Here is a 15,968-nt window from a genome sequence, read left to right on the forward strand (position 1 = left end):
CCTAAGTTCTTGAGTGATTCAAGAATCCACGAGTTTAATCAAAGGTCCCTTATCCCTTTGTGTGTTTCAACTCTTAGGCTTATCTTCCATTCTTGGAAGTGTGATGTCTATCAATTTGCGTTCCATCTTCTTTTGTGTTTCCATTTTCTCATTTTAAATAATTTCTCAAATTTCTTGCTTGTTAGCATTCCAACAATGATAGATCAGTCAAACGAATCGAACCTTGTGGATTCACATCATTTGGTATTCAGAGCCTGGCTATCAAGATTTGGAATAGGAAAGGAAGTTTATTATACAAAGTGTTTAATCGAAGGCCATCCATGTTTAGTTGCATTCGATTACAGAAGCGAAAATAATGTTGTGAGCCATAGATTGGTGGAGAAACTCCAATTACCAGCAACCTTTCATCTGGATCAAGCATGGATCAAATTCAGTACATGGCAATGTGTGAAAGAAGTATTATGTGATATTGCTCCCATGGGCTCGTGTCATCTTCTTTTGGGATGGGCATGGCTTCGTTTTAAAACACTCCATCTTGATGAACGTTCCCTTAATTTGAGGCATGAGGGACATCAAATGAAGTATAAATTTATGACACCAAGAGAAGTCAGTAAGGATCAACGTAGGCTGAAGGAGAAAATAGAAAAGGAAAGAATAGAAAAAGAAGTAATATAAACTACAGAAGGAAGGGAAACTAAAGAAAAAGAAATGGAACTAGAAAAAGTTTATTCGTCAATGTTTTTTCTTCTACAGTTTGTGATGTCCATTTACAGGAACAAAAGGATAAGCATGTGAATGAAACACACCAACTTCCATGTTTGAAACGAAAGCTTGTTCATAGTGGTTTATTATGCATTAGGTCCTTCGATAAGAAGCAAATTCGTCAAACACAATGCATGAAATTATTTATTGTTACATATCATGGTGGGTTACTGTTGCCAAGAAATGTTATCGACGGATTGAAACCATTTGAAAGTAACAAATATTAAGTTGAATTTGATCCTAGAGGAAGAGAATTAGTTTCAACTTGTGAAAAAATAAAAGTCCTTCACAACATCATAACAAACTTACATTAAAACTAGTGTCTTAAGATTCGGGACAAATCTTCTCGAAGAAGGAGGGTATGATGTGAATTGCATATGGGTCAAATATTGGATCAGTAATGCGCCGTGTTGTTGCAGTTTCTTTTATTTAAATAAGGGCCCAATGCTTTGTAAAATTGGCTGACGAAATTGTGTTTTGGCTTAACCAATTAATGGGCTTTAGTTTTGCTTTATTTTCAAGTTGAAATAGGGGTTCGTATGCCAACTTAAGAACCAACCTTTGGAAGATCAACAGGACCTTTGTTGAAAGTTTGTGGATGACTTTTGGTAGTCTTAAATTCAGTTACAATCAACCATTAAGTAGCGGATCATTATTAGCTTGAGTGGATTTATTAATTAATAGCTTTAGGCGGGTTGTAACTGAAATTTATGTGTCTTTTGTAATTCTGATGCTTAAATCTCCTATATAAGTTGAACCATTTTCATTAATGAAGGCAAGCTGAGTTTTATTCAGCAAATAAACGAGTTTTTTATCATCTATCTTAGTGAGAGTGATTGTCCTAAGTTCTTGAGTGATTCAAGAATCCATGAGTTTAATGAAAGGTCCTTTATCCCTTTGTGTGTTTCAACTCTTAGGCTTATCTTCCAGTCTTGGAAGTGTGATGTCTATCAATTTCTGTTCCATATCCTTTTATGTTTCCATTTTCTCATTTTAAATAATTTCTCAAATTTCTTGCTTGTTAACATTCCAACAATGATAGATCAGTCAAACCAATCGAACACTGTGGATTCACATCATTTGGTATTCAGAGCCTGGCTATCTAGATTTGGAATAGGAAAGGAAGTTTATTATACAAGGTGCTTAACCGAGGGACATCCATGTTTAGTTGCATTCGATTACAGAAGCGAAAACAATGTTGTGAGCCAAAGATTGGTGGAGAAACTCCAGTTACCAGCAACCTTTCATCTAGATCAAACATGGATCAAATTCAGTACATGGCAATGTGTGAAAGAAGTACTATGTGATATTGCTCGCATGGACTCTTGTCATCTTCTTTTGGGATGGGCATGGCTTCGTTTTAAAACACTACATCTTGATGAACGTTCCCCTTATTTAAGGTATGAGGGACATCAAAAGAAGTAGAAATTTATGACCCCAATACAAGTCAGTAAGGATCAACGTAGGCTGAAGGAGAAAATAGAAAAAGAAAGAGTAGAAAAAGAAGTAATACAAACTACAGAAGGAAGGGAAACTAAAGAAAAAGAAATGGAACTAGAGAAAGTTTATTCTTCAATGTTTTTTCTTCTACAGGTTGTGATGTCATTTTACAGGAACAAAAGGATAAGCATGTGAATGAAACACACCAACTTCCATGTTTAAAAAGGAAGCTTGTTCATAGTGCTTTATTATGCATTTGGTCCGTCGATAAGAAGCAAATTCGTCAAACACAATGCATGGAATTATTTATTGTTACATATCAAGGTGGGGTACTGTTGCCAAGAAATGTTATCGACGGATTGCAACCACTGGAAAGTAACAAATATCAAGTTGAATTTGATCCTGAAAGAAGAGAATTAGTTTCAACTTGTGAAAAAATAAAAGTCCTTCACAAGATCATAATAAACTTACACTAAAACTAGTGTCTTAAGATTCGGGACAAATCTTCTCGAAGAAGGAGGGTATGATGTGAAGTGCATATGGGTCAAATGGAGGATGACTAATGCGCCGTGTTGATGCAGTTTCTTTTATTTAAAGAAGGGCCCAATGCTTTGTAAAATTGGCTGACCAAATTGTGTTTGTGCTTAACCAATTAATGGGCTTTAGTTTTGCTTTATCTTCAAGTTGAAATAAGGGTCCATATGCCAACTTAAGAACCAACCTTTGGAAGATCAAGAGGACCTTTGCTCAAAGTTTGTGGATGACTTTTGGTAGCCTTAAATTCAGTTACAATCAACCATTAAGTAGCGAAATTTTATTAGCTTGACTGGATCATTAATTAATAGCTTTATGCGGGTTGATATTGAAATTTATGTGTCTTTTGTAATTCTGATGGTTAAAGCTCCTATACAAGTTGAACCATTTTCATCAATGAAGGCAAGCTAAGTTTTATTCAGAAAATAAACGAGTTTTATCTCATCTATCTTAGTGAGAGTGATGCTCCTAAGTTCGTGAGTGATTCAAGAATCCATGAGTTTAATCAAAGGTCCTTTACCCCTTTGTGTGTTTCAATTCTCAGGCTTATCTTCCATTCTTGGAAGTGTGATGTCCATCAATTTCCGTTCCATCATCTATTATGTTTCCACTTTCTCGTTTTAAATAATTTCTCAAATTTCTTGCTTGTTAGCATTCCAACAATGATAGATCAGTCAAACGAATCGAACCCTGTGGATTCACATCATTTGGTATTCAGAGCTTGGCTATCTAGATTTGGAATAGGAAAGGATGTTTATTATACAAAGTGTTTAACCGAAGGCCATCCATGTTTAGTTGCATTCGATTACAGAAGCGAAAACAATGTTGTTATCCAAAGTTTGGTGGAGATACTCCAGTTACCAGCAACCTTTCATCTGGATCAAGCATGGATCAAATTCAGTACATGGCAATGTGTGAAAGAAGTATTATGTGATATTGCTCCCATGGACTCTTGTCATCTTCTTTTGGGATGGGCATGGCTTCATTTTAAAACACTCCATCTTGATGAACGTTCCCTTTATTTGAGGCAAGAGGGACATAAAAAAAAAGTAGAAATTTATGACACCAAGACAAGTCAATAAGGATCAATGTAGGCTGAAGGAGAAAACAGAAAAAGAAAGAATAGAAAAAGAAGTAATATAAACTACAGAAGGAAGGTAAAATAAAGAAAAAAAGAAATGGAACTAGAGAAAGTTTATTCGTCAATGTTTTTTCTTCTACAGTTTGTGATGTCATTTTACAGGAAGAAAAGGATAAGCATGTGAATGAAACAGACCAACTTCCATGTTTAAAAAGGAAGCTTTTTCATAGTGCTTTATTATGCATTTGGTCCGTCGATAAGAGGCAAATTCGTCAAATACAATGCATGGACTTATTTATTGTTACATATCAAGGTGGGGTACTGTTGCCAAGAAATGTTATCGATGGGTTGCAACCATTGGAAAGTAACAAATATCAAGTTGAATTTGATCCTCAAAGAAGAGAATTAGTTTCAACTTGTGAAAAAATAAAAGTCCTTCAAAAGATCATAATAAACTTACACTAAAACTAGTGTCTTAAGATTCAGGACAAATTTTCTCGAAGAAGGAGGGTATGATGTGAAGTGCATATGGGTCCAATGGAGGATGACTAATGCGCCGTGTTGATGCAGTTTCTTTTATTTAAATAAGGGCCCAATGCTTTGTAAAATTGGCTGACCAAATTGTGTTTGTTCTTAACCAATTAATGGGCTTTAGTTTTGCTTTATCTTTAAGTTGAAATAAGGGTCCATATGCCAACTTAAGAACCAACCTTTGGAAGATCAAGAGGACCTTTGCTCAAAGTTTGTGGATGACTTTTGGTAGCCTTAAATTCAGTTACAATCAACCATTAAGTAGCGGATCGTTATTAGCTTGAGTGGATCATTAATTAATAGCTTTAAGCGGGTTGATATTGAAATTTATGTGTCTTTTGTAATTCTGATGGTTAAAGCTCCTATATAAGTTGAACAATTTTCATCAATGAAGGCAAGCTGAGTTTTATTCAGAAAATAAACGAGTTTTATCTCATCTATCTTAGTGAGAGTGATTCTCCTAAGTTCGTGAGTGATTCAAGAATCCATGAGTTTAATCAAAGGTCCTTTACCCCTTTGTGTGTTTCAATTCTTAGGCTTATCTTCCATTCTTGGAAGTATGATGCCATCAATTTCCGTTCCGTCATCTTTTATGTTTCCATTTTCTCGTTTTAAATAATTTCTCAAACTTCTTGCTTGTTAGCATTCCAACAATGATAGATCAGTCAAACGAATCGAACCTTGTGGATTCACATCATTTGGTATTCAGAGCTTGGCTATCTAGATTTGGAATAGGAAAGGATGTTTATTATACAAAGTGTTTAACCGAAGAACATCCATGTTTAGTTGCATTCGATTACGGAAGCGAAAACAATGTTGTCAGCCAAGGATTGGTGGAGAAACTCCAGTTACCAACAACCTTTCATCTAGATCAAGCATGGATCAAATTCAGTACATGACAATGTGTGAAAGAAGTATTATGTATTATTGATCCCATAGACTTTTGTGATCTTCTTTTGGGATGGGCATGGCTTCGTTTTAAAACACTCCATCTTGATGAACGTTCCCTTTATTTGAGTCATGAAGGAAATCAAAAGAAGTAGAAATTTATGACACCAAGACAAGTCAGTAAGGATCAACGTAGGCTGAAGGAGAAAACAGAAAAAGAAAGAATAGAAAAGGAAGTAATAAAAACTGTAGAGGGAAGGGAAAATAAAGAAAAATAAATGGAACTAGAGAAAGTTTACTCGTCAATGTTTTTCCTTCTATAGTTTGTGATGTCATTTTAGAGGAACAAAAGGATAAGCATATGAATGAAACAACCAACTCCCATGTTTAAAAAGGAAGCTTGTTCATAGTGATTTACTATGTATTTGGTCCATCGATAAGAAGCAAATTTGTCAAACACAATGAGTGGAATTATTTATTGTTACATATCAAGGTGGGGTACTATTGCCAAGAAATGTTATCGACGAATTGCAACCATTGGTAAGTAACAAATATCAAGTTGAATTTGATCCTCAAAGAAGAGAATTAGTTTCAACTTGTGAAAAAATAAAGTCCTACACAAGATCATAATAAACTTACATTAAAACTAGTGTCTTAAGATTCGAGACAAATCTTCTCGAAGAAGGAGGGTATGATGTGAATTGCATATGAGTCAAATGGAGGATGACTAATGCACCGTGTTGATGCAGTTTCTTTTATTTAAATAAGGGCCCAATGCTTTGTAAAATTGGTTGACCAAATTGTGTTTGTGCTTAACCAATTAATGGGCTTTAGTGTTGCTTTATCTTCAAGTTGAAATAAGGGTCCATATGCCAACTTAAGAACCAACCTTTGGAAGATCAAAAGGACCTTTGCTCAAAGTTTGTGGATGACTTTTGGTAGCCTTAAATTCAGTTACAATCAAGCATTAAGTAGCGGATCGTTATTAGCTTGAGTGGATCATTAATTAATAGCTTTAAGCGTGTTGTAATTGAAATTTATGTGTCTTTTGTAATTCTAATGGTTAAAGTTCCTATATAAGTTGAACCATTTTCATCAATGAAGGCAAGTTGAGTTTTATGGAGAAAATAAACGAGTTTTATCTCATCTATCTTAGTGAGAGTGATTCTCCTAAGTTCTTGAGTGATTCAAGAATCCATGAGTTTAATCAAAGGTCCTTTATCCCTTTGTGTGTTTCAACTCTCAGGCTTATCTTCCATTCTTGGAAGTGTGATGTCCATCAATTTCCGTTCCATCATCTATTATGTTTCCACTTTCTCGTTTTAAATAATTTCTCAAATTTCTTGCTTGTTAGCATTCCAACAATGATAGATCAGTCAAACGAATCGAACCCTGTGGATTCACATCATTTGGTATTCAGAGCTTGGCTATCTAGATTTGGAATAGGAAAGGATGTTTATTATACAAAGTGTTTAACCGAAGGCCATCCATGTTTAGTTGCATTCGATTACAGAAGCGAAAACAATGTTGTTATCCAAAGTTTGGTGGAGATACTCCAGTTACCAGCAACCTTTCATCTGGATCAAGCATGGATCAAATTCAGTACATGGCAATGTGTGAAAGAAGTATTATGTGATATTGCTCCCATGGACTCTTGTCATCTTCTTTTGGGATGGGCATGGCTTCATTTTAAAACACTCCATCTTGATGAACGTTCCCTTTATTTGAGGCAAGAGGGACATAAAAAAAAAGTAGAAATTTATGACACCAAGACAAGTCAATAAGGATCAATGTAGGCTGAAGGAGAAAACAGAAAAAGAAAGAATAGAAAAAGAAGTAATATAAACTACAGAAGGAAGGTAAAATAAAGAAAAAAAGAAATGGAACTAGAGAAAGTTTATTCGTCAATGGTTTTTCTTCTACAGTTTGTGATGTCATTTTACAGGAAGAAAAGGATAAGCATGTGAATGAAACAGACCAACTTCCATGTTTAAAAAGGAAGCTTTTTCATAGTGCTTTATTATGCATTTGGTCCGTCGATAAGAGGCAAATTCGTCAAATACAATGCATGGACTTATTTATTGTTACATATCAAGGTGGGGTACTGTTGCCAAGAAATGTTATCGATGGGTTGCAACCATTGGAAAGTAACAAATATCAAGTTGAATTTGATCCTCAAAGAAGAGAATTAGTTTCAACTTGTGAAAAAATAAAAGTCCTTCAAAAGATCATAATAAACTTACACTAAAACTAGTGTCTTAAGATTCAGGACAAATTTTCTCGAAGAAGGAGGGTATGATGTGAAGTGCATATGGGTCCAATGGAGGATGACTAATGCGCCGTGTTGATGCAGTTTCTTTTATTTAAATAAGGGCCCAATGCTTTGTAAAATTGGCTGACCAAATTGTGTTTGTTCTTAACCAATTAATGGGCTTTAGTTTTGCTTTATCTTTAAGTTGAAATAAGGGTCCATATGCCAACTTAAGAACCAACCTTTGGAAGATCAAGAGGACCTTTGCTCAAAGTTTGTGGATGACTTTTGGTAGCCTTAAATTCAGTTACAATCAACCATTAAGTAGCGGATCGTTATTAGCTTGAGTGGATCATTAATTAATAGCTTTAAGCGGGTTGATATTGAAATTTATGTGTCTTTTGTAATTCTGATGGTTAAAGCTCCTATATAAGTTGAACAATTTTCATCAATGAAGGCAAGCTGAGTTTTATTCAGAAAATAAACGAGTTTTATCTCATCTATCTTAGTGAGAGTGATTCTCCTAAGTTCGTGAGTGATTCAAGAATCCATGAGTTTAATCAAAGGTCCTTTACCCCTTTGTGTGTTTCAATTCTTAGGCTTATCTTCCATTCTTGGAAGTATGATGCCATCAATTTCCGTTCCGTCATCTTTTATGTTTCCATTTTCTCGTTTTAAATAATTTCTCAAACTTCTTGCTTGTTAGCATTCCAACAATGATAGATCAGTCAAACGAATCGAACCTTGTGGATTCACATCATTTGGTATTCAGAGCTTGGCTATCTAGATTTGGAATAGGAAAGGATGTTTATTATACAAAGTGTTTAACCGAAGAACATCCATGTTTAGTTGCATTCGATTACGGAAGCGAAAACAATGTTGTCAGCCAAGGATTGGTGGAGAAACTCCAGTTACCAACAACCTTTCATCTAGATCAAGCATGGATCAAATTCAGTACATGACAATGTGTGAAAGAAGTATTATGTATTATTGCTCCCATAGACTTTTGTGATCTTCTTTTGGGATGGGCATGGCTTCGTTTTAAAACACTCCATCTTGATGAACGTTCCCTTTATTTGAGTCATGAAGGAAATCAAAAGAAGTAGAAATTTATGACACCAAGACAAGTCAGTAAGGATCAACGTAGGCTGAAGGAGAAAACAGAAAAAGAAAGAATAGAAAAGGAAGTAATAAAAACTGTAGAGGGAAGGGAAAATAAAGAAAAATAAATGGAACTAGAGAAAGTTTACTCGTCAATGTTTTTCCTTCTATAGTTTGTGATGTCATTTTAGAGGAACAAAAGGATAAGCATATGAATGAAACAACCAACTCCCATGTTTAAAAAGGAAGCTTGTTCATAGTGATTTACTATGTATTTGGTCCATCGATAAGAAGCAAATTTGTCAAACACAATGAGTGGAATTATTTATTGTTACATATCAAGGTGGGGTACTATTGCCAAGAAATGTTATCGACGAATTGCAACCATTGGTAAGTAACAAATATCAAGTTGAATTTGATCCTCAAAGAAGAGAATTAGTTTCAACTTGTGAAAAAATAAAGTCCTACACAAGATCATAATAAACTTACATTAAAACTAGTGTCTTAAGATTCGAGACAAATCTTCTCGAAGAAGGAGGGTATGATGTGAATTGCATATGAGTCAAATGGAGGATGACTAATGCACCGTGTTGATGCAGTTTCTTTTATTTAAATAAGGGCCCAATGCTTTGTAAAATTGGTTGACCAAATTGTGTTTGTGCTTAACCAATTAATGGGCTTTAGTGTTGCTTTATCTTCAAGTTGAAATAAGGGTCCATATGCCAACTTAAGAACCAACCTTTGGAAGATCAAAAGGACCTTTGCTCAAAGTTTGTGGATGACTTTTGGTAGCCTTAAATTCAGTTACAATCAAGCATTAAGTAGCGGATCGTTATTAGCTTGAGTGGATCATTAATTAATAGCTTTAAGCGTGTTGTAATTGAAATTTATGTGTCTTTTGTAATTCTAATGGTTAAAGTTCCTATATAAGTTGAACCATTTTCATCAATGAAGGCAAGTTGAGTTTTATGGAGAAAATAAACGAGTTTTATCTCATCTATCTTAGTGAGAGTGATTCTCCTAAGTTCTTGAGTGATTCAAGAATCCATGAGTTTAATCAAAGGTCCTTTATCCCTTTGTGTGTTTCAACTCTCAGGCTTATCTTCCATTCTTGGAAGTGTGATGTCCATCAATTTCCGTTCCATCATCTATTATGTTTCCACTTTCTCGTTTTAAATAATTTCTCAAATTTCTTGCTTGTTAGCATTCCAACAATGATAGATCAGTCAAACGAATCGAACCCTGTGGATTCACATCATTTGGTATTCAGAGCTTGGCTATCTAGATTTGGAATAGGAAAGGATGTTTATTATACAAAGTGTTTAACCGAAGGCCATCCATGTTTAGTTGCATTCGATTACAGAAGCGAAAACAATGTTGTTATCCAAAGTTTGGTGGAGATACTCCAGTTACCAGCAACCTTTCATCTGGATCAAGCATGGATCAAATTCAGTACATGGCAATGTGTGAAAGAAGTATTATGTGATATTGCTCCCATGGACTCTTGTCATCTTCTTTTGGGATGGGCATGGCTTCATTTTAAAACACTCCATCTTGATGAACGTTCCCTTTATTTGAGGCAAGAGGGACATAAAAAAAAAGTAGAAATTTATGACACCAAGACAAGTCAATAAGGATCAATGTAGGCTGAAGGAGAAAACAGAAAAAGAAAGAATAGAAAAAGAAGTAATATAAACTACAGAAGGAAGGTAAAATAAAGAAAAAAAGAAATGGAACTAGAGAAAGTTTATTCGTCAATGGTTTTTCTTCTACAGTTTGTGATGTCATTTTACAGGAAGAAAAGGATAAGCATGTGAATGAAACAGACCAACTTCCATGTTTAAAAAGGAAGCTTTTTCATAGTGCTTTATTATGCATTTGGTCCGTCGATAAGAGGCAAATTCGTCAAATACAATGCATGGACTTATTTATTGTTACATATCAAGGTGGGGTACTGTTGCCAAGAAATGTTATCGATGGGTTGCAACCATTGGAAAGTAACAAATATCAAGTTGAATTTGATCCTCAAAGAAGAGAATTAGTTTCAACTTGTGAAAAAATAAAAGTCCTTTAAAAGATCATAATAAACTTACACTAAAACTAGTGTCTTAAGATTCAGGACAAATTTTCTCGAAGAAGGAGGGTATGATGTGAAGTGCATATGGGTCCAATGGAGGATGACTAATGCGCCGTGTTGATGCAGTTTCTTTTATTTAAATAAGGGCCCAATGCTTTGTAAAATTGGCTGACCAAATTGTGTTTGTTCTTAACCAATTAATGGGCTTTAGTTTTGCTTTATCTTTAAGTTGAAATAAGGGTCCATATGCCAACTTAAGAACCAACCTTTGGAAGATCAAGAGGACCTTTGCTCAAAGTTTGTGGATGACTTTTGGTAGCCTTAAATTCAGTTACAATCAACCATTAAGTAGCGGATCGTTATTAGCTTGAGTGGATCATTAATTAATAGCTTTAAGCGGGTTGATATTGAAATTTATGTGTCTTTTGTAATTCTGATGGTTAAAGCTCCTATATAAGTTGAACAATTTTCATCAATGAAGGCAAGCTGAGTTTTATTCAGAAAATAAACGAGTTTTATCTCATCTATCTTAGTGAGAGTGATTCTCCTAAGTTCGTGAGTGATTCAAGAATCCATGAGTTTAATCAAAGGTCCTTTACCCCTTTGTGTGTTTCAATTCTTAGGCTTATCTTCCATTCTTGGAAGTATGATGCCATCAATTTCCGTTCCGTCATCTTTTATGTTTCCATTTTCTCGTTTTAAATAATTTCTCAAACTTCTTGCTTGTTAGCATTCCAACAATGATAGATCAGTCAAACGAATCGAACCTTGTGGATTCACATCATTTGGTATTCAGAGCTTGGCTATCTAGATTTGGAATAGGAAAGGATGTTTATTATACAAAGTGTTTAACCGAAGAACATCCATGTTTAGTTGCATTCGATTACGGAAGCGAAAACAATGTTGTCAGCCAAGGATTGGTGGAGAAACTCCAGTTACCAACAACCTTTCATCTAGATCAAGCATGGATCAAATTCAGTACATGACAATGTGTGAAAGAAGTATTATGTATTATTGATCCCATAGACTTTTGTGATCTTCTTTTGGGATGGGCATGGCTTCGTTTTAAAACACTCCATCTTGATGAACGTTCCCTTTATTTGAGTCATGAAGGAAATCAAAAGAAGTAGAAATTTATGACACCAAGACAAGTCAGTAAGGATCAACGTAGGCTGAAGGAGAAAACAGAAAAAGAAAGAATAGAAAAGGAAGTAATAAAAACTGTAGAGGGAAGGGAAAATAAAGAAAAATAAATGGAACTAGAGAAAGTTTACTCGTCAATGTTTTTCCTTCTATAGTTTGTGATGTCATTTTAGAGGAACAAAAGGATAAGCATATGAATGAAACAACCAACTCCCATGTTTAAAAAGGAAGCTTGTTCATAGTGATTTACTATGTATTTGGTCCATCGATAAGAAGCAAATTTGTCAAACACAATGAGTGGAATTATTTATTGTTACATATCAAGGTGGGGTACTATTGCCAAGAAATGTTATCGACGAATTGCAACCATTGGTAAGTAACAAATATCAAGTTGAATTTGATCCTCAAAGAAGAGAATTAGTTTCAACTTGTGAAAAAATAAAGTCCTACACAAGATCATAATAAACTTACATTAAAACTAGTGTCTTAAGATTCGAGACAAATCTTCTCGAAGAAGGAGGGTATGATGTGAATTGCATATGAGTCAAATGGAGGATGACTAATGCACCGTGTTGATGCAGTTTCTTTTATTTAAATAAGGGCCCAATGCTTTGTAAAATTGGTTGACCAAATTGTGTTTGTGCTTAACCAATTAATGGGCTTTAGTGTTGCTTTATCTTCAAGTTGAAATAAGGGTCCATATGCCAACTTAAGAACCAACCTTTGGAAGATCAAAAGGACCTTTGCTCAAAGTTTGTGGATGACTTTTGGTAGCCTTAAATTCAGTTACAATCAAGCATTAAGTAGCGGATCGTTATTAGCTTGAGTGGATCATTAATTAATAGCTTTAAGCGTGTTGTAATTGAAATTTATGTGTCTTTTGTAATTCTAATGGTTAAAGTTCCTATATAAGTTGAACCATTTTCATCAATGAAGGCAAGTTGAGTTTTATGGAGAAAATAAACGAGTTTTATCTCATCTATCTTAGTGAGAGTGATTCTCCTAAGTTCTTGAGTGATTCAAGAATCCATGAGTTTAATCAAAGGTCCTTTATCCCTTTGTGTGTTTCAACTCTCAGGCTTATCTTCCATTCTTGGAAGTGTGATGTCTATCTATTTTCGTTCCATCTTCCTTTATGTTTCCATTTTCTCGTTTTAAATAATTTCTCAAATTTCTAGCTTGTTAGCATTCCAACAATGATAGATCAGTCAAACGAATCAAACCCTGTGGATTCACATCATTTGGTCTTCAGAGCCTGGCTATCTAAATTTGGAATTGGAAAGGAAGTTTATTATACAAAGTTTTTAACCGAAGGCCATCCATGTTTAGTTGCATTCGACAACAGAAGCGAAAACAATGTTGTGAGCCAAAGATTGGTGAAGAAACTCCAATTACCAGCAACCTTTCATCCGGATCAAGCATGGATTAAATTCAGTACATGACAATGTGTGAAAGAAGTATTATGTGATATTGCTCCCATGGACTCTTGTCATCTTCTTTTGGGATGGGCATGGCTTCGTTTTAAAACACTCCATCTTGATGAACGTTCCCTTTATTTGAGGCATGAGGGACATCAAAAGAAGTAAAAATTTATGACACCAAGACAAGTCAGTAAGGATCAACGTAGGCTGAAGGAGAAAACAGAAAAAGAAAGAATAGAAAAAGAAGTAATATAAACTGCAAGAGGAAGGGAAAATAAAGAAAAGAAATGGAACTAGAGAAAGTTTATTTGTCAATGTTTTTCTTTCTGTAGTTTGTGATGTCATTTTACAGGAACAAAAGGATAAGCATGTGAATAAATCACACCAACTTCCATGTTTAAAAAGGGACCTTGCTCATAGTGATTTATTATGCATTTGGTCCGTCGATAAGAAGCAAATTCGTCAAACACAATGCATGGAATTATTTATTGTTACATATCAAGGTGGGGTACTGTTGCCAAGAAATTTTATCGACGGATTGCAACCATTTGAAAGTAACAAATATCAAGTTGAATTTTATCCTTGAAGAAGAGAATTAGTTTCAACTTGTGAAAAAATAAAGTCCTTCACAAGAACATAATAAACTTACATTAAAACTAGTGTCTTTAAGATTCGGGACAAATGTTCTCGAAGAAGGAGGGTATGATGTGAATTGCATATGGGTCAAATGTAGGATGACTAATGCGCCATGTTGATGCAGTTTCTTTTATTTAAATAAGGGGCCAATGCTTATTAAAATTGGCTGACCAAATTGTGTTTGTGCTTAACCAATTAATGGGCTTTATTTTTGCTTTATCCTCAAGTTGAAATAAGGGTCCATATGCCATCTTAAGAACCAACCTTTGGAAGATCAAGAGGACCTTTGCTCAAAGTTTGTGGATGACTTTTGGTAGACTTAAATTCAGTTACAATCAAGCATTAAGTAGCGGATCGTTATTATGTTGAGTGGATCATTAATTAATAGCTTTAAGCGGGTTGTAGTTGAAATTTACGTGTCTTTTGTAATTTTGATGGTTAAAGCTCCTATATAAGTTGAACCATTTTCATCAATGAAGGCAAGCTGAGTTTTCTGGAGAAAATAAACGAGTTTTATCTCATCTATCTCAGTGAGAGTGATTCTCCTAAGTTCTTGAGTGATTTAAGAATCCATGAGTTTAATCAAAGGTCTTTTATCCCTTTGTGTGTTTCAACTCTTAGGCTTATCTTCCATTCTTGGAAGTGTGATGTCTATCAATTTTCGTTCCATCTTCTTTTATGTTTCCATTTTCTCGTTTTAAATAATTTCTCAAATTTCTTGCTTGTTAGCATTCCAACAATGATAGATCAGTCAAACGAATCAAACCCTGTGGATTCACATCATTTGGTATTCAGAGCCTGGCTATCTAAATTTGAAATTGGAAAGGAAGTTTATTATACAAAGTGTTTAACCGAAGGCCATCCATGTTTAGTTGCATTCGATTACAGAAGCAAAAACAATGTTGTGAGCCAAAGATTGGTGGAGAAACTCCAGCTACCAGCAACCTTTCATCCGGATCAAGCATGGATTAAATTCAGTACATGGCAATGTGTGAAAGAAGTATTATGTGATATTGCTCCCATGGACTCTTGCCATCTTCTTTTGGGATGGGCATGGCTTCGTTTTAAAACACTCCATCTTGATGAACGTTCCCTTTATTTGAGGCATGAGGGACATCAAAAGAAGTAGAAATTTATGACACCAAGACAAGTCAGTAAGGATCAACGTAGGCTAAAGGAGAAAACAGAAAAAGAAAGAATAGAAAAAGAAGTAATATAAACTGCAGAAGGAAGGGAAAATAAAGAAAAAGAAATGGAACTAGAGAAAGTTTATTCCTCAATGTTTTTCCTTTTATAGTTTCTAATGTCATTTTACAGGAACAAAAGGATAAGCATGTGAATGAAACACACCAACTTCCATGTTTAAAAAGGAACCTTGCTAATAGTGATTTATTATGCATTTGGTCCGTCGATAAGAAGCAAATTCGTCAAACACAATGCATGGAATTATTTATTGTTACATACCAAGGTCGGGTATTGTTGCCAATAAATGTTATCGACGGATTGCAACCATTGGAAAGTAACAAATATCAAGTTGAATTTGATCCTGGAAGAAGAGAATTAGTTTCAACTTGTGAAAAAATAAATTCCTTCACAAGAACATAATAAACTTACATTAAACTAGTGTCTTAAGATTCGGCACAAATCTTCTCGAAGAAGGAGGGTATGATGTGAATTGCATATGGGTCAAATGGAGGATGACTAATGCACCGTGTTGAGGCAGTTTCTTTTATTTAAATAAGGGCCCAATGCTTTGTAAAATTGGCTGACCAAATTGTGTTTCTGCTTAACCAATTAATGGGCTTTAGTTTTGCTTTATCTTCAAGTTGAAATAAGGGTCCATATGCCAACTTAAGAACCAAGCTTTGAAAGATCAAGAGGACCTTTGCTCAAAGTTTGTGGATGACTTTTGGTAGCCTTAAATTCAGTTACAATCAAGCATGAAGTAGCGGATCGTTATTAGCTTGAGTGGATCATTAATTAATAGCTTTAAGCGGGTTGTAATTGAAATTTACGTGTCTTTTGTAATTCAGATGGTTAAAGCTCCTATATAAGTTGAACCATTATCATCAATGAAGGCAAGCTGAGTTTTGTGGAGAAAAT

This window comes from Vigna unguiculata, chromosome 6 (genome assembly GCF_037176805.1).
Source record: "Vigna unguiculata cultivar grain cowpea cultivar isolate G323 ecotype 2 chromosome 6, ASM3717680v1, whole genome shotgun sequence".
In the NCBI taxonomy this organism is placed as follows: domain Eukaryota; kingdom Viridiplantae; phylum Streptophyta; class Magnoliopsida; order Fabales; family Fabaceae; genus Vigna; species Vigna unguiculata.